The sequence below is a fragment of the Dendrobates tinctorius genome, unplaced genomic scaffold (genome assembly GCF_039654945.1).
Source record: "Dendrobates tinctorius isolate UK_male_01 unplaced genomic scaffold, ASM3965494v1 ptg000060l, whole genome shotgun sequence".
Taxonomy (NCBI): Eukaryota; Metazoa; Chordata; class Amphibia; order Anura; family Dendrobatidae; genus Dendrobates; species Dendrobates tinctorius.
Window position 1 is genome coordinate 42,897,086 of NW_027361728.1, and position 19,467 is coordinate 42,916,552.

Genomic DNA, 19,467 nt, shown 5'->3' on the forward strand with positions numbered 1-19,467 from the left:
AGCACACAGCAGCGGTGATGGTTCTCACACGAGCCGTACGGGCCGGGGGCAGCTTGGCAGAGGTGTTCATGGTGCACACAGCAGAAGTGGCGTTGGAGACAGGGGTTCCATGACAATGTTGTGGACTGATTTTTCAAGTACCGCTCACACAACTGGTAATACTGCATCGATGGAAAGTGACAGGAGACAGCAGTTGTCAACTATGGTTACAAACTACTTTTCCTCCCATATCGATGTTCTCCCACACAGTTCATTCCCCTTTGACTATTGGGCCGCTAAACTGGACACCTGGCCTGAATTGGCACAATATGCCTTACAGGAGCTCGCTTGCCCAGCTGCAAGTGTGCTATCAGAAAGAGTCTTCAGTGCAGCTGGATCAATCCTGACAGAAAAAAGGACCCGTCTGTCAACCCAAAATGTGGATGATCTAACCTTCATTAAAATGAACCATGCATGGGTTTCCAAGGATTTTGTCCCACCTTCCCCTGATGACACATAGGGTGACAGAAAAATGGCTTGCTTTGGTCCACCTCTTCCTGGGACTTGACCTATTTCGCCTTTTGCATCAGCTGAATGTCCAACATCAACATATGCCGCTTTCTAAAACTCCCTAACTGTGCTGCCTCCCCCCCATGGCCGGGGTCACCACCTAGCGCACGACACCGTGCGAGTGCCGTTGCCCTGGACAGGTGGGTAGGCCGACTCTTGGGCGCGGGCACTGGCACAGGGTCCCTCATAGTGCAATCAAGTGTCTCTGATGGTAGTGGTGCACACCCGCTGTCAGACACACCACAGTACTATGAGGGGCCTAGTGCCAGTACCGACACCCACGAGTGGGCCCCCCTTGCTTGGGCAGGGCCCCAGCATTTGCAATCTTTACCTCTCCCTGCTCCTCCGCTGTGTAGTCTGGGCCGTCAAATCCATACTGTGCCTGACACCGTCTGAGCCTGCCTCCTGATGTATAGACATATATTTTGAATGTGTACGCTATCCATACATGTTATCCAGGGATACGATACCCTTTCTCACCTTTGTTCAATCACGTGCAAGCCATACTGGGCCTAACACCATCTGAGCCTGCCTCCTGATGTATAGACATATGTTTTGAATGTGTACGCTATCCATACATGTTATCCGGGGATACGGTACCCTTTCTCACCTTTGTGCAATCACGTGCAAGCCATACTGGGCCTAACACCATCTGAGCCTGCCTCCTGATGTATAGACATATATTTTGAATGTGTACGCTATCCATACATGTTATCCGGGGATACGATATCCTTTCTCACCTTTGTGCAATCACGTGCAATCCATACTGGGCCTAACACCATCTGAGCCTGCCTCCTGATGTATAGACATATATTTTGAATGTGTACGCTATCCATACATGTTATCCAGGGATACGGTATCCTTTCTCACCTTTGTGCAATCACGTGCAATCCATACTGGGCCTAACACCATCTGAGCCTGCCTCCTGATGTATAGACATATATTTTGAATGTGTACGCTATCCATACATGTTATCCGGGGATACGATATCCTTTCTCACCTTTGTGCAATCACGTGCAATCCATACTGGGCCTAACACCATCTGAGCCTGCCTCCTGATGTATAGACATATATTTTGAATGTGTACGCTATCCATACATGTTATCCGGGGATACGGTATCCTTTCTCACCTTTGTGCAATCACGTGCAATCCATACTGGGCCTAACACCATCTGAGCCTGCCTCCTGATGTATAGACATATATTTTGAATGTGTACGCTATCCATACATGTTATCCGGGGATACGGTACCCTTTCTCACCTTTGTGCAATCACGTGCAATCCATTCTGGGCCTAACACCGTCTGAGCCTGCCTCCTGATGTATAGACATATATTTTGAATGTGTACGCTATCCATACATGTTATCCGGGGATACGGTACCCTTTCTCACCTTTGTGCAATCACGGGCAAGCCATACTGGGCCTAACACCGTCTGAGCCTGCCTCCTGATGTATAGACATATATTTTGAATGTGTACACTATCCATACATGTTATCCGGGGATACGGTACCCTTTCTCACCTTTGTGCAAACACGTGCAATCCATACTGGGCCTAACACCGTCTGAGCCTGCCTCCTGATGTATAGACATATATTTTGAATGTGTACGCTATCCATACATGTTATCCGGGGATACGGTACCCTTTCTCACCTTTGTGCAATCACGTGTAAGCCATACTGGGCGTGAGAACGGCTGGCGAGCTGTTAAGCAAGCTACAGCACCTGTGGTTTGCACACGTAAGTTTTCATTTTTTCAGGAATGACGGTTAGGCCTAATTCCGGAACTGCGGTTGACCTGCACTTACTGGGAAATCATCGTTCGCGGGTAATAATTGTAATCAGTGATCCCCATCACTAACGTTGTTCAGCGGGTTATCTGCACCTGTAATCGACAAACGCTGGCCTTTTCAGTGTAGCGCACAAACAGCCACGGACATGTAAGGGCATGACACACCAGTTATTGGCCAATCTCATGTGCCAGAGTCTCACGTGTCCCTCTAGTAAGCCGGACTCGGACCGCTGGGCATGACGGAGTCTCGTTCGTTAACGGAATTAAGCTTGCAATGTGTGCATCTGTTCTGTAGCTGGCATGGTTGAGGTTTCCCAGGTGGAGTCGAATTTATCCGTAGGCTCCACTCCTGGTGGTGCCCTTCTGGACATCCCTTTAAGGTTCAGCTTTGCAACCATTCTGCCCACGTAAAACAAACACTTTGCCTTCATGAACGCTGTTTGGAGGGTCATGACTCGTGGGAATAACGCCGCCCAATCAGTTAACCTGCTAGAGAGATCCTTCGTTGCTCCCAAGCATGACATCACACTCCCTAGGAGGAAGGTAATGCCACGGTGGCGACCGTACTCCTGGGGGCGACACAAGTGCACTGATGCCCAGCCACTGCTCGATGAATCTGCTGGTACATTGACCCAGACCACTACATCCCCTCGCACGCTACACGGACTGAATCTGACCCTGATGAAACTCAGGTTACCCTTCCCATATACAGTTCCATCTTACACGGTGACAAAGAGGAAGATCCAGATGAAAGTGCAGGTTCGGCCCACCCGCCATCAGACACACCACCGTACTATCAGGGGCCCTGTGCCAATGCCGTCGCCAACGAGTGGGCCCCCCCTGCTTGCTCAGGATCACAGCTCTTGCAAGGTTGAAATACTGTGCAGTGAGATGGAAGATGGGGACGACGAGGAGTCCAGACTAGTACAGGGATTCTCTAGCGAGGAGACTTATTTGATTGTTATCAATGTTGGGACAGCAATTTTTGGGGAGCACTATACTCTGGAGAATGATAGATGGGGCCCACCATACACTGGAACATTCCAAAGGTGGACATCAGACACTGGAGCAGCATTTACAGGGCCCATTATACACTAGAGCATTAGAAATGGGGCCCATTATGTTTGGAGCATTATTTGGGCCCATAAGACAGTGGAGCTTCATCCATGGGGACCAACATATACTGTAGCATTATGTGGAGCTCATCATATACTGTTTCAAACATTATATGGGACCAATGATTCTGTATGGAGAAATAGATGGGCCTCGTCATGAGATGTAAAAAGTGAAGTATTTTTCATTGTACTATACCGCTATTTCTCTGCCGTATCGGAGCATGATGAGTTGTGGTATGTGTTAAAGGGGTGCTCTTTCGCCCAGGGCACATGAAAACCTGGAGCCAGCCCTACCCCCCCACAACTTTAGCCAAATAACCCCCATTTTTCAGTGCGGAACTTGTATTATGAAGTTAATTAAGGTTGACAAGCTTAAGTAAGAAGAATTGATGCTTTTGGCATTCAAATGGGCACTGTAGGTGTGTTTCCTGTCCTCCTCTCACTGCCGACTTTTATTCCCCATTGACATACATTGGGTTTCGTGTTTCGGGACTACCCCGACTTTTCCCTATAATCGGCCGATCTTGCTTGACCCGACTTTTGGAAAAGTCGGGTTTCACGAAACGAAACTCGACCCTAAAAAACCAAAAGTCGCTCAACTCTACGCACAACCATCGGGGCTATAAGCAAACCACGAAGCAATTGGCCGATGCGTATTGGTGGCTGCACAGGGCTCGGGACATCAAAAGATTTATTCAGGCATGCACCTCATGTGCTCAGGATAGCCTTCCTAGGCAGAGGGTGGCGACGGCCGCCAACTCATGGCGACGCTCTGTCGCATCGGCCGCTCCCACCATTTCCCAGGTGTCTCTTCTGAAACCTGCTGACCTTGCCTCCACTGATGCCGTCCAGGTGTCCCGGTTTACCGTCTCACCTACCAGGACACCAAGCTCGCCTTCGGACGAGTTTGTGCCCTATGCCACCACAGGGCACAGGCTGGTGGTCCGGAGGGCTCAGGGAGGAGGGGGCCCTAGGAGGGGGGGTAATGTTAGGAGTCAGATTTCTGCCTCTCCTTTGCTGAAATCTAGATCCTCACATTCTGCAGTCTCCTGCGCTTTTCCTGCTGCAGGGGAGATTGCCCTGCGGCAACTCTCTCCAGAGGCTAAGTCCTTTGTTCCCTCATCTGAGCATGCTCATGGGACGAGCTCCCATTGGAGTTCGGGAGTCAGGTGCTCAGGTCCTGTGTCGAATCCCATTGGCTCTTCCTGGAGCCTTGGAGATTTCCAGAAGGTCCCGTTCGTTATAAAAAGCGCGCATGGCTGTTCCGCCATGCGCTAGTATATTTATACTTGCTGCTGTATGTTTGTTGATGGATGCTTGGACTGGTGAATGACTCATTTGAAACCCCCATTCCTCTGATACTACGTCTGTGTGAGTGTTTGAGTTCTGCCAGAAGCAGCGCTAGCGCCAACGCGCATTTGCTCCATCTATCTCAGTAGCTTAGCGTCTGCATTGCACCAGCATGATGGCGTTGTTTTGCCAGCGGCGCAATTATTGCTGCACTGCGATTGCAGTCCTGCCAGGCGTTTGCAGTTGCGATGCCACGCACATGTGTCTCTACTGTACAGTAGGTCTAGACGGAGTAGTCCTGATGTCTAAGGATAATCCTGTGACCATAAATACCGCATGTGCATCGCTGAGATTCTGTGACCTTAAACAGACTCTGCGCTTCTGTGTTTGGTTTTTGCTTGCAGCCTCTGTGATTGTAACAGAGCTTGCTTAGTGCAATTGGGTGCAGTTTAACCCTTTGCACACTGCCGCCAGATTGCTCTGCCTTCACTTAGCTGCGGTTTTTCCAGCTTCTGCACGGTGGACCCCGAGTGGCGAAGGCACTTTAATTATATTTTTATTTAGTGCCTTCCGCCACTCCTAACACTTAATAGGGACTTTATAGTTGGGGAGAGGTGGAAATACTATTCTAGAATTGTTAGGAAAAAATATATTCACTTTATTTTCACTTAGTTTTAAATACACTATCTGTATGGCTCTGGCTGTTTTCCAAGGATTTAACAGTGGTAAGGATGTGCTACAAATAGAAAAGACTTTATTTACAGAACACTGATACATTTAGGGAATGGATATTAGAATAAATCAGTCTTTGAGCCGAAGACGGATAGGTTATGAGCTTTGAAAATTAACATATCTTTTTATTGTGGGTTCGCTAACCTTACTATCTCTTTATTGTGATAGACTTCAAGCTTTCCAGTATAAGAAACTCTTTCATATTTAAATACGTAACATTCACATATTCCATAACAAGCAGAACAGTGGGGGGCCATCCTTTCCACCACCTTCCTTGAGCTGCAGAAAGGCTCTTGAACACTAAATTACTTTGAAGTCGAGGAAGAAAATAGAACTTTAATTGGTCAATTAAATGATCGTATAGTCATTTTACTTGTCAACACAATTTAAATTGCTAACAAGCTTACAATGGAAATAAATCCGATGTGACAGTTATTTAGGAAAACTAATACAAAGAAATGGTGAAGCTAGAACTCGATGAGATTCCTGCTCTACTTTCAGGAAAACAAATGTAAATAAAAAAAAACAAAATTATTTTTATTTGACCTATTTTTTTTTTTATAAATGGCTCGCCTTGTTCCATGTACTACAGACAGTTTATGCTGATACTCTTTACTTCTATCGTGGCCACTTTAACCCCTTAATGACTAGGCCTGAATGGCCTGAAATGACTAGCCTTATTTCTTTCATATTTCCTTCTCCGTCATATTTTTTTTCTTTCACTTATACGACTATATGTGACAGATTGTATTATTTGTAGCACTGCTTTGTGATGTAAATGTCGAAAAAAAAGCTTTTTTGCTTATATTTGTCATGTTTCACACCAGATAACCTACGGAATAAATTCTCTAGGTTATAACGGTCATTCAGATACTTAATATGGGTTGATTTTGGCTTTTTTCTTACAATTAAATATAATGTATTTTACATGATTTTTTTTTTACATAATTAGTTCCTCAAGAGATTACTAAAGATCCCTGGGGAACTTTTTTTCATAACTCTATTTCCACTGTAACTGTAGCAGCCATAAGAGCCACAGTTACAAAAGAAAACAGCCCATGACAGTGGAATTGATCACTGACAGAGCTGATCTAGGTCTGCTATGATCCCACAGCTCTGCTATGCCAGCACAAGCCCAGTGATCATGTAATCATCTGGTCCTATTTAAAAAGAACTTTTCACAAGTTTGAACATGATAAACTGGCCACATCATGGAATAATGGATGCAGAACTGAATAAAACATAGTTTTCATCTTTTAATTTCCACTCCCCTCCCTTGCCGAGATATTAGCGTGTAACATTTAGGTTATAGTTTATGCTATAGTTAAACAAGGTAGGTATTACCAGAGATTTGTCTCTAGGAACAAGCACTTCTTCCACTGCATGAGGTTGACCAGTCATAAGCAAGCAGCAATACACATGGGAGAAAGAAAACACCCTCCTCTTCTCACTGGTCTATGCTGCGACACAGCAGAGTTGTGTATCATTACAAAAACTTCACATCCCATCTCACAGAGCTTTCAGCTCTCACCCTCCCCACACTGACTTGCGTGAGATGAGACCTGGACGTGTTTCTAATGATCCTGTGTCCATTGAGGTGGTTGTGCATACACAGTAATGCCCTTATTTAAAGTCTATGTAACTGATTGAGACAGCCAAGCAATATACTCAACTGTGTCGATCAATCATATAGACTTTGAAAGCAGGGAATAGATGAAAATGTTGGTGCATTATGTTTGCTTCTCTCTATCCACATAAAAAAATCTTGAAATATAACACCAGGCAATAGAACAGCAACAGACTGTTAAACATTTCTTGTTTTATAGCTCATTTGTCATCTTGATGACACAAAGCATGAGGTACATTAAATGTATCTCATCCAGCAAACCAGTGATCAACTCTGTTCTGATGATGGTAATGATCTAAAAACAGGCATTTACAGATAAGGGGTCTGGTTTTGCTAATATTCTTTGTCGAGCACTCTATGAGTGTTATTTTTACTTTTTAAAAAATTACTAAAGTCCTTTAAAAGTGTTGTTGATAAATACATTATTTTTTTGCTGACTTACCCTTTAACTGGGGATGGTATACCAGCTTTAGTTACAGGGGAATTTCAGAATCTTGTCTGCCTAGCAGAGCTGACTGGATTTTCAGGCACCCCGCAGCTATGGCTCTATCCTTATACCCAGTGATCACATTGAGTCTGGACGAGAAAGCATGGTCATTGCTTTCTAATCTCTTCCTAATCAGTGTTCACAAGTTCTGGTTCAGTGCCATGTATATGAAGATTAATAAGGTAAATATAGCAATAAACCATGTTTACCTTCTTTCTTGGAAGTCTGGGTGCCTGATAGCCATCTTACCTCCCCCTTCCCCCACACAACCACCCACAACTTCAACTTCAATATCTCGTGCAAGCTACTTAATATGTATTCATATTTTAGAATATCAGTGTAGAGATAAGTGTGGACTGCCCAAGATTTGGAGTCTATGGGCAGTCTGGAAGATTACTAAGAATAAAACTAAACATCTTATAAAAAAAAAGGAATCTACTATAAAAATCATCTAATTCTGTCTGTCTGTCTGTAATGGAAATCCCGCATCGCTGATTGGTCGCGCCCGGCCGGCCGCGACCAATCAGCGACAGGCACAGTCCGGACGCGAATTGGCGCGGAATTCGAATGATGCACGCCACCGCTACTGTCGGGAGATCTACGGCGCTAGCCACTGATCTCCCGACGGTTGCCGCAGGTCATCTCCTGCCGCACGGAGGTCAGCGGCGACGCAGTCGGGAGATAACCGGTATAGCACTCAATGTGCAGATGGTACCCCGGGTCGGGAGGAGAGGAGACTCTTCTCCAGTCCCTGGGTACCATAAACCTGTAAAAAATAGAATTAAAATAAAAAATAGTGATATACTCACCTTTCGACTGCCCCCCGACTCTTTCCTTCCTCTCACCACGCACCTGGCATCTTCTGGTCCCAGTAATGCTTTGCGCGAAAGACCGCTGATGACCTCGCGCTCTCACGAGAGTGACATCATCTTCGGTCCTTTGCGCTAAGCATTACTGGGACCGAAAGATGGCAGGAGCATGGAGAGGAGATTCGGGGCCATCAGAAGGTGAGTATAACCCCCGCTGGCCATATTCTAGAATACCCGATGAGTTGGAATCGGGCCACCATCTAGTAACTTTATAATTGTCCTGATCTAATATTTCATTAAATGCAACAGTAACATTACCTCCTTTACTGCAAGCAGCAAATGTTTCTAACTTGAAGTTTAAAGAGATCTGTCATGTTAATCCTTTATGATCCTGCGATGACATGACATCAGCCTGTCATGGTGATCTTATGTAAGGTTTTAAAGGGCTGTCATCATTAGCCAAGTCCAACAGACACACCAGCATCCACACAAATCAATCACTCCTCATCTTCTCCCTTCTCTTTCATGAGTAATAATCTTGAACATTGGCACTGCCATTCTCCATTTGATAACCGCTATTGTTTCACACAAGCAGACTTCATTTCAGTCAGATGCATTCTAAAGGGGCAATAAGGAGCGAAAGAGGACAGAAATTTCTTTATATACCCATCACATTTTCTATGCTGGAGATTTAAATATTAAAAGTAGAATTCATACGTGCTTAATGAGAAGTTATAATGTATATTGTGAGTTCTGCCTGGTCACGGCTATTATTTTCTGGGTACAAAATACAGTGTCTATTAAGAGAATTTGTATGCATTAAATATAATAAAGTATTAAAAGAAATATAACCTTTACCTTACTGAAATGTAGAAGCAATTCATGCAGTAATTAACTGTGATGGTAGACAAATACATCTTGCAGTTTAAACTAGGTAATTATCACTAGGGCTGTCACTGAAAACCCATCTTGGCTGCTTTAATGGTTCTATTTCAGTGCTTCCTCCCAGCACCATCTCCTCTCCAGGGACCTGTATAGGGATACAGAAGTAGTTTGTTTCTAGTATTGCCATAAATTGACAGATGCCGTTTCCTGCTTTGCAATACTCATATGAGTAGTTATGTTTTACTGGGTCCTAACAAAAAGCTGTCTAAACAGAGTAATTGACCTTCAAATTTGGACATTTCTAAAAGACAGTGAATTAAATTGTCCTAACAATCTTGGTTTGTAGAGATGGGTAATAGATTGAGCCTACAGCTAAGACTCAGGCATGAGTTACTGCACCAGTATGTACAACACAACCACCAATTATCATGACATACAAAACACCAACACCCTTCATATAGATAGGTAGAATGTTTTAAGGGAATACAAACAAAATAAAAAACAGAAACAGGTTGGAAATGAAGGTGAACTGTAATAAGCATCCTAATAATACTCAACTAATACAACTAGTTTCTATATTATAACAACATGGAAATTGCTTCCCCAGCCTAAAAATAGCCCGCAATCGTCCCAGAAAAGTGCATCTACTAGATGCGCTAATTCTGGTGCTTTGCCCAGCTCCTCCCATTTGCCCTGTGGCAGTTGCCAGTGGGGTTCATATTTGTCAGGTTGATGTCATCTTTATATTTTCAGGTGACATCAAGCCCAGCAGTTAGTAATGGAGAGGCGTCCTTAAGACACCTCTCCAGTACTAACGCTACAGTCATTTTGTCCATAATAAACACCCAAAATAAAGTCCTTTATTTGAAATAAAAATACACACCACTATTAGCTGCAGCAGGCGTAGGCTGATGAGGATACTACATCAGCTGACGCCTGTGACCGGATGTAAACTTTACCTCCAGCTACAGCTGCTGGCTGTTTTTGTAATAATAATATTGCTGATCAGAGGCAGTGTTTGGTGTGCTGTCATGCAAATGACAGTGTGGTAAACAACGGATGTTCTGGCCCCCATTCATCTGAAAGGGGTGTGGGTTCGAGTACCCGAACTAAACTTTTTTAAAAATGTTTGTCCGAACCTGAAAATCTAGGGGTTCACCCATCAGTAGTCACAATTAGGAATGAGTGAGCACTGTAGTATTCAGAGTCACTGTACTTGTTACGAGTACCTCCTAATACTCGGCTACTCGTAATGAGTACCGAGTCCAATGTAAGTCTATGGGAAATGCGATTAATGGGTGGGGACTGTGATGGACTGGGATGGGACTGTGCGAAGACTGTGCCAGGCTATGCGGGCCTGTGCTGGCCTGTGTGGGGACTGTGCCAGGCTATGCGGGACTGTGCTGGCCTGTGCAGGGACTGTGCTGAGATGTGCGGGACTGTGCTGGCCTGTGAGAAGACTGTGCCGTGCTGTGCAAGACTGTGCAGGGCTTTGCAGGTACTGTGCGGGACTGTGCTGGGCTGTGTGGGACTGTGGTGGGCCGGGCTAGACTGTGCGGGGACTGTGCAGGGACTGTGAGGGCTATTGCGAGGCGAGTAGTGAAATACTCTCGAGGATTCGAGTACCGTATTACTCGCTGAGTACCGAATCCTCACGAGTATGCTCGCTCATCCCTAGTCACAATATTTAAGTCATGCTGCAAAAATATATTTTTACTTATCTGCTGGAGTGGCTCTTTAAGCAAACAGGGCTTTCAAGCTGCCTTCATACAAACATACTGCAATAATTCTTTCCATTTTTCTACAGTCTCAAATTAATTGCTAAATATAAAATATATTTTATGTACCTTAATATTGCCACAGATTAAGACAACACCTCTAAATGATATTAAATATCTGCTGGGAAATCACAGTTTAGTTTGATTTGCTGCAAAAGTGAGAAACTGCTTAAGAATGTCACTTAAAATGTGATTTTCTGTGATATTGTCTTTACACCCCATAATAAATTTACAAGACACCTCAAGAGTAGAAAAGCAGTAACTTAGCAAATGCCAGGTTGATTGAAGCAAAATACAGAATTTCATTAACACAAAGAATGCAAATTTATTCCCTGTGGTCTCCTGATTGTTCCAATAAAGTATGACTGCAACATTGTGTGCGTACATGATTAAATGCACTTTCATTTTAAGACATTCTTACAGTCCCAAAAATAGGCAAGCCATGAATTCTGCAAATATATGCACAATCAGATGTACCCATAAAGTGAAAATCAGATATTTGAGCTAAGTCTGTGAGATAAAACAGTCAACTAGTTATATAAGTGCCAAATGCAGCAGGAGTTTAATCAATTCAAAATCAACAGAAACAGCGCTGGAATTGGAATTTAAAAAGGATTGAAAGCTAGCAAAGTATTTTAGATACGATATAGCAGTGTATGATTTACAGTATGTATCTTTGCCTTCTCCATGAGATCAAAGCGCTTCATACTTGGCAGAATATTTTGTGTTTTTAGAATATATATTTATAGAAGTAACTCTATAGAAAGATGCGTCACACTTGCACGTGTTTAAAAACTTGTCCAATTGAAAAAAGAACTCCTCTTTTGGTTTCATGGGCTATGTATCTGCCATAACAGAAAAGGAGACTGGACTAGCTATTTAACTGAGTAGTCAAACAGCACCCAACGCATAATACTGATGACATGTCGACATAGAAAACACTCTAAAGTAACTGTAATGCCTGCTGCAGCTCAGTAGCACACAACCTCCACCAGGGGGTGCAGGTGAAGGAAAAACAGGTACATTCACAGTGAAACCACAGAGCAGCAGGCAGGAGCCATTAGATGGCGGAAGAGTAGTCAGAAAATCAGGGTCATCAACAGAAAAGGAACAAAGTACCAGAGGTCACAGCAATACACGTGGTCAGAAACAAGCCAGAGAAGTCAGAGCCGGTCGGGAGCAGGAAAGTCAGAGACGGAAGACAGTCAAACAGGTCAGAGTGCAAGCCGAGTCAAATACCAAGGGGTCACAACACAGAGAGCGAGTACTACAACGAGCAAAGTCACAGGGGAACACAAGAGTGGGACCTAGGTAAATGGGCAGAGGACAAGTCAGGATATAACAGGGTCAGCTGCTCAAGCCAGAGACAGGAGCTATAACTCACGTTGCTTGCAGAGCAGACTGATATAGCCAGACAGATCCCAAAACGAGGCAGGGAAGATTAACCGCCGCATGACCATCCCGGCGAGAGAGTAATCAGAGACAAACCCTGAACTAGATTATGACAGTAACAAGTATAAACTGTAACTTAAACTGCAGGAACCAGGACCACTGGTGAAGTTAGTGGAGCTTTACTACTTTAAGTACAAATAGTAAGTTATTAGTATAATTATCAGTGGCTAGCTCTATTTATATTAGTAGTATATATTTCTTTAAAAAAGACATCCCCTTTAAGATACAATTGAGGCTGTTACATATAGATTTCTTTGTTGACAGGGAATATTGTGGCTAGTGAGGCATCTGTCACCTAAAATGTAAAACACATTGTGTATGAGGAAATATATTCATAACAAATCAAATTCATTATGAATTAATGAGGGGTTAATTCACATGAATTCTGCAATAAGGTGGTCCACCAGATGGCTGGACCCTTTATAGGTCTAGGATGGGATTAAAAATAATAAAATGTTGTGTTCGTCTGTCCTGGGCCAGCCCATCACCTTTCTTTCCTTTACAGTCCCCCATCTGGTACTCTACTAGCTTCCGATTGGCCTTTGGTCTAGATTTTCTGCCACTGACTAGTGCTCCAGTAGTCTCATGGGTTGCAACATAACAGGCATCCTCTATTGCGGTCATCCCCATAAAAAGAGACTGAAGACAGAAGGCCAATCTGAAGTTAGCAGAGGACTAGGCAGTGGCGTGCTGGTGACAGGACAGGTAAGGATCAGGCATGAACATACAAGTGTGTTATTTTATTGTTTTTAAACCCCTTCCTGGCCCTAATTTTATTATAGTTTGGGGTATGGAGATATATTTTCAGGGAAAATTCGACTCAGACTGAATTTTAATTGTCATGAATCAAATCTGCCCAAAACACATTTCAATATATTTGCTCATTTCTATTCTCATGTATTGTAGTGTCGGAGGACAATCCTGACAGTCTGAGGAAACTCACAGAGTGCTGTCCAGCAAAGGAATACAGAAGTAAAAGCACACAATTGTGTGTCTATGAAGAGGAGAAATGATGGCAGTCACCCCCCTGACCTTATGTGTGATGGACTCAAAAGGGTCAATTTCCTTATTAAAGGTGACGGGTATTATAAATGCATCATGGTTATTGAATGACCTATTTACACAGTTCACATTTAAAACATTTTACAAGACCACCATTGTCCACCTCCTTGTTTTGAGGAAAAATATTCTAAATTGTAAAAGAGTTCTGTTTTCCTTTTGAGAGTGGCAACAACCTCCATCAGTCTCCTTCACATTTTTTGTCAACAAAGTCGAGTAAATGGTTCTGTAAGCACTCTTAATGCCTCATTAACAAGCTAAAGGAGTGTTCTGCCAGCACTGCTGAATGGTTATGTAGAATAACATTACCCAAGAATAATTAACCATGGCATTCCTGAGCTAAGTACACTACACCTGTTCTGCTAAAAGATCTGAATACTACCGCGAGGATGCTAGCGACTCGCTGCTACACCACACTTAGCTGCTTTCTGATTCAGAACTGCATTTGTCGGAGTCATTTAGGGGTAGTTTTATCCTCTCTCAGTGTGAGGATTACTAACAGAACAACACCGTACCAGCTGAGCCTTCATATGCCTTGCCATAAAACAGTATGCAAAAATAAAAAGCTCACTATGTCAAAGTACCAATCTGTTCTTCTGACGAGATTGAATCCTCCAAAATGTGATTATTTTGTGTTCTTTGCTGGGAAGTGGTTTCAGAGGTTGTTAAAATGTTTCTTTTCACAGCCCATTATTTCTATTGAACAGCTGCCGCCTTATTACAACGCTACATAATATAGTTCAAAGTAAAGAAACCAGCAATAAAACTAGAAGGCCTGAGTAGGCTGTTGTGAGCTTTTCAAAAACACCATTTACACAATTGTGCGGCTAGACTAGGGTAAAAGCACCAAGATGTAATATTTCGAAATGAACAAAATCCACTCTGATGCCTTTTCAAAGAAGAAACATGAAGAGCGGGTAATCAATCTGTTAGTTTTACGTAAAATAACATTACAATTTTTAACTTAAAGGGGAAAAACTGCTAAACATATAGACATCAGAGCACAGAATACTTCCTCAACCGAGGAGTCAGGTTATAAAATATGAAAGTATCATACTCCTCACCTATTTCTTCTAATTTAGACCAATGAGAAAAATAACTACGTGAGTCAAGACTAATTACATAACTCATGCTGTAATAACTTAATTTTAGAGTATTTTTATAATACACTCCCTACAAGAATATTAAATTCCTTCCAGTGAACAGTTATAAATGATACTTGCATTAGATAAGTTCTCTGTCATAGCTCTTTTAGTGTTCCTCAAATATGTGATCCATTGTGCAACACACCTCAATCAATCATAAAAGGTTGTCCACTTCTCAAACAACACCTTCTTAATTACTACTGTCATGACCAGAAGTGATGGTACCCTTAAAATTGTTTCAGAAAATGAAATATTTCTCCCAGAAAATTATTGCAATTTCACATGTTTTGGTATACACATGTTTACTTACTTTGTGTGTATTTGAACAACACAAAAAAAGAGAAAAAAGGCAAATAGATATAATTTCATACAAAAACCCCAAAATGGGCCGGACAAAATTATTGGCACCTTTCCAAAAATGGAGTAAACTATTTTGATTCAAGCATGTGATGCCCGAAAACTCACCTGTGGCAAGTAACAGGTGTGGTCAATATTAAATTCACACCTAAAAATGGATAAAAAGGTAAGACAATGAATCAATTTTTGCATTGTGTGTTTGTATGTGCCACCAAACAGTAGGTTGAAACAAAGTCATTACCTGAAACCAACACAGCCGTAAAAAACTGGGTGTGGAACAAAGTCTGCTATAAAGGTGAGATTGTAAAAAACAATTTCATGTCACATATCACATACTATGGCAATACTGAGGGCAGTAACAAGACAAAAGGTGCGTATTGCATCAGCAAGGTCTCTCCTTGACAAAGATTTCAAAACAGACTTGGATATCCAGGTGGGCTGTTCAAATTCATTTATGGAATAATCAAAAAATTGGTGGTGATCAAAGATGCATTAGGTAGCCAAGAAAACTTAGTGCAGCAGATCAAATACATGTCATACTTGAAGGTTTAAGATGTACAATACTGCCATCAGCAAAAAACTGTCACAAATCGTTTGGACCCAGCTATACTCATTTACTACTGGAAAAGATTGGCCAGAAGTGTTCTTCATGGAAGACTAAAGATCAAGTTGTGTACATGAACCTGAACTTCCACTGGTCTGCTCATCCCTAGTCACGTAAGCCCTACAGCCACTCAATGGCCCCTAATGCGCTAAATTCACTTACACTTCCTTTGGACAAAACTGAAATGCATTAGAAGTGAGAACTGCTGCTGCTCTGACTTCCTATGAATGACAGTTGCATCTGATTGACTGAAAAGCTCACGTAACATAATATCATTAGATCGCTGGAAGACCCAGGACTGAAATCGCTGGAACAGCATCGTGCACTGGAGAAGACTACAGGCTGTTTTTATTTTAGAAGGGGGAATATAGTCATTGAAAAGCGATTGTCCAAGTAGTGGACAACCCCATTAATGTTATTTGACTTACTGTCAAAGATAAGACTGCCCATGTTTCAGCCAATCACCCCAGTAGTCTTTCCAGTGTTTCAATGAGATTTAATTTTAGGTTCTAATCTCCAATTGCAAATACGGCAACATCCATTCACCCTTTTTGAGTTGACATCCAATATTGCATTGAAAAGTGGTTTTCTAGGGCTTGGAATCCTAAATACTTGATGGTTAGTATCCAAAATATATAAAACAGAACTGAAATTAGATTACAGCAAACCTAGTCTGAATATGAATGTTGCACTTTCTAAAATGTGATATTTTGAAAAGGTGTCAATGTAAGCCAAAAATTCCTTAGGAAAGCCAATTAAATGAGCTACAATGTTAGAATAGCTGAATCAACTACTATTGAATTTCATTAAAATTTTTAAACAGCTGTTTCCAAAAACCAGCCTTGCCCCACCCCAAAAGTGACATCTTTTTTCAGGGGCAGGGCTGGGCTCCGATTTTCCTCCTTATCGGGTTCTCTACTTTAACAATGCACACTGACAGTGTGCTCTCTTGCCAGCTAATCACTTCTCATCATTGCCGAGGAGGGAGCGCACTGTCACTGTACATTGAAAAGGATAACGAATAGTGGCAAGTGAACTCATACAAAGCACAAGTCGGAATTGACATCTGACTTATGTTCAGTAGAGCTTAGACTAGTCCAGTCTCTGAAATGGATGTCAAGGATGAATTTTTGCTTCAGTGTGGGGACAGAGCTTGTTGCAGCCTCTTCCCCCGATGACTTCTTGTTTGAGTATGCCAGCATGCCCTGGGGATTCTCAAATGAAATGTCATCAAACCAAAAGTTGATAAAAAAATAAAATAAAGCAGTTAGTAAGAGTAAAGAGAGACCAGTAGGGACTTTTTAATTAAAGTGTCAGGAACACCGCACTGCACTTGCTCACTGAGCCAGTGCGCATGTCCTGAGTACAAAAACAGTGCTCAACGATACTTGAGGAGCGGGGCAGAAGCGGTGACGATGCGTGCTTCAGACTATCAGGACTTGAGCTAGGAGCTGCAGGGAAACTCCAAGAAAGGTAACTATGGGACAAGTTACCAAGGGGCATAGACAGGGACGTAAACCAGATCAAGCCGGGTCAAAGCACGAGATAGTAGGACAGTACCAAAGGGTTAGACAGAGCGAATAGTCAGGACGTAGCAATAGATCAGAAAACCAAAACAGGCAATGGACGGTACAATAGGGACAAACTGTAGCGGAGTAACAATAGCCAAGCCAGGAGGTCAGAACCGGAGAAGACAATAGTACTAAAACGAGAGACGGAGTACAGAGTGAGGGGACAGACCGGGTCATACACGGGAATCAAACAAGCAATGCAGTACACACGCACACCAGGGGGGTCAGACACACAGCCAGAATAACAGTATAGATGACAGGGAATCCTAGTCTGGAGTGAGTATAAATACCCCTCCCAGATCCAAAGAGAGGCCTGCAAAAGTTAACCCTGTGAGAACAGGACATTAACCATGTCCTAACCATGACATAAAGAATATTAAAAAAAACCCATTTAATTATTACATTAAATAGATATTTATGATTAAAGCAATGTTAGTTTCAGACCACCTCTTTCTTTAAAGTTTAATAGAAACTGTAACCTAAAATTATGAGCGATCAGTCCTTCTTGCCTCTTTTTAGTGTGGATGGTTAGATCACAATGCAGAGGGCATGGGAAGAAGTGACTCATAAGTGGAGAAAGAAGCAGGTTCTCTGATAAGATATATTACAAAGTTTCTTATGTTATCTTAACATTAATAAATTTATATGACGTTTGTTAAAATGATGGTGACCATTTAAGAATTTTTACATTTATATTTGAAAATTCTCTCTTCAGTCTTATTAGGACACAACATTTTGGGGACAAAAAAGTTACAGTTTCTTTATCATCTGAAAACACACACAAGCTTGGAAAATTAGAACACCAGCAAGAAATGCTTATTCCATGTAATCTTCATAGAATCATAGAATGGTAGAGTTGGAAGGGACCTCCTGGTTCATCTGGTCCAACTCCCTGCTCAATGAAGGATTAACTAAACCATCCCAGATGTCTGTCCAGCCTCTGGTTGAAGACTTCCATGGAAGGAGAACTTACCACCTCACGTGGCAGCTTGCTCCACTCATTGATCACCTTCACTGTCAAAAAGTTTTTTCTAATATCTAATCTGTATCTCCTCCCATTCAGTTTCATCCCATTGCTTCTAGTCTTTCCTTATGAAAATGAGAATAAAGATGATCCTTCTACAATGTGACAGCCCTTGAGATATTTGTAGACAGCTAATCTTGATGCACCTCTGCTACTAGAGATATGGTGAAGGTATAATATTGTTAAAATTTGTGTGCCTTTATTCACAATGGAAGTAGGATTTTTAAAATTTCCAACTACTCAGTATCTAATATATGAGACATAGAATAAATAGTTCAATAAAAATATTTTGCTGTTTCGAAAGAATATATAGTCAGGTAAATGAGTAACCAATTATATCAAACAGGAGGTAATGATCATTATTTTCCAATCTAAGTTGAAATCTAAGTCGTTAACTAAAACCAAAACAGCTGTGTAAGAGGTTTAAAACTGGGTGAGGATCAGACAAGGTCTGCTATATAGGGGAGATTGTGAAGCACAATTTCACATCACAGGTCATATACCATTACAAAACTGAGCACAGTAACAAGACACAAGGTGCATGTTGCATCAGCAAGGTCACTCCCACACAAATATTTCAAAGCAGACTTATGTTAGAACATGGGGTGTTTAATCTCTTTTGTAGAATCATCAATAAATTGGTGATCAAAGATGCATTGGGTAGCCAAGCAAACTTAGTGCAGCAGATGAAAGGCACATTATACTTCTCTTGAAGGTTTAAGATGTACAACAGGGCAATCAGCAAATAACTAGCAGCAACTGTTGGGACCCAGCTACACTCATATGCTGCTGGAAACGTTAGGCTAGAAGTTATCTTCATCGAACAATTTAGACCAAAAAGCCATATTTTAAATGTGGAAACAAAGCCAAGTGACTCTAATAAGGAAAGAAAATAGGAACCGGAGTGCAGGAAAATGGCAGCAGGTGCTCTAAACTCATGAGTTAAAATTTTAAATATTTGGCTGGAACACAAAGCAGATTTTTTTATGAAGGTCTGGAGAGCAGTACATGCAATGGGCTCAGGCAAGAGAGAAGTATGGAGTAGGTTCCTTGGAAATTTGGGGCTGTATATGAGCTATTAGAGTTGGGAATTTGATAAGGATTAATGGTGTCATCAATGTTGAGAAATAAAAGCATATAATTATCCACCATGCAGTATCAAAAGATTTGGTGTCTTATTGGCTTCAAATTTATT

The 19,467-nt window shown here is 42.1% G+C and overlaps 1 long non-coding RNA gene across 5 annotated transcripts in view; it reads right to left on the minus strand.

Annotated features, from left to right (window-relative positions):
* LOC141092597 (uncharacterized) overlaps positions 1–19,467 on the minus strand; it is a 130,186-nt gene that overhangs the window by 78,276 nt on the left and 32,443 nt on the right. For all 5 annotated transcript variants that reach the window (XR_012232850.1, XR_012232851.1, XR_012232848.1 and 2 more), the window contains exon 4: positions 9,256–9,427. This is a non-coding gene — a long non-coding RNA (uncharacterized lncRNA). The remainder of the gene's footprint in view (positions 1–9,255; positions 9,428–19,467) is intronic.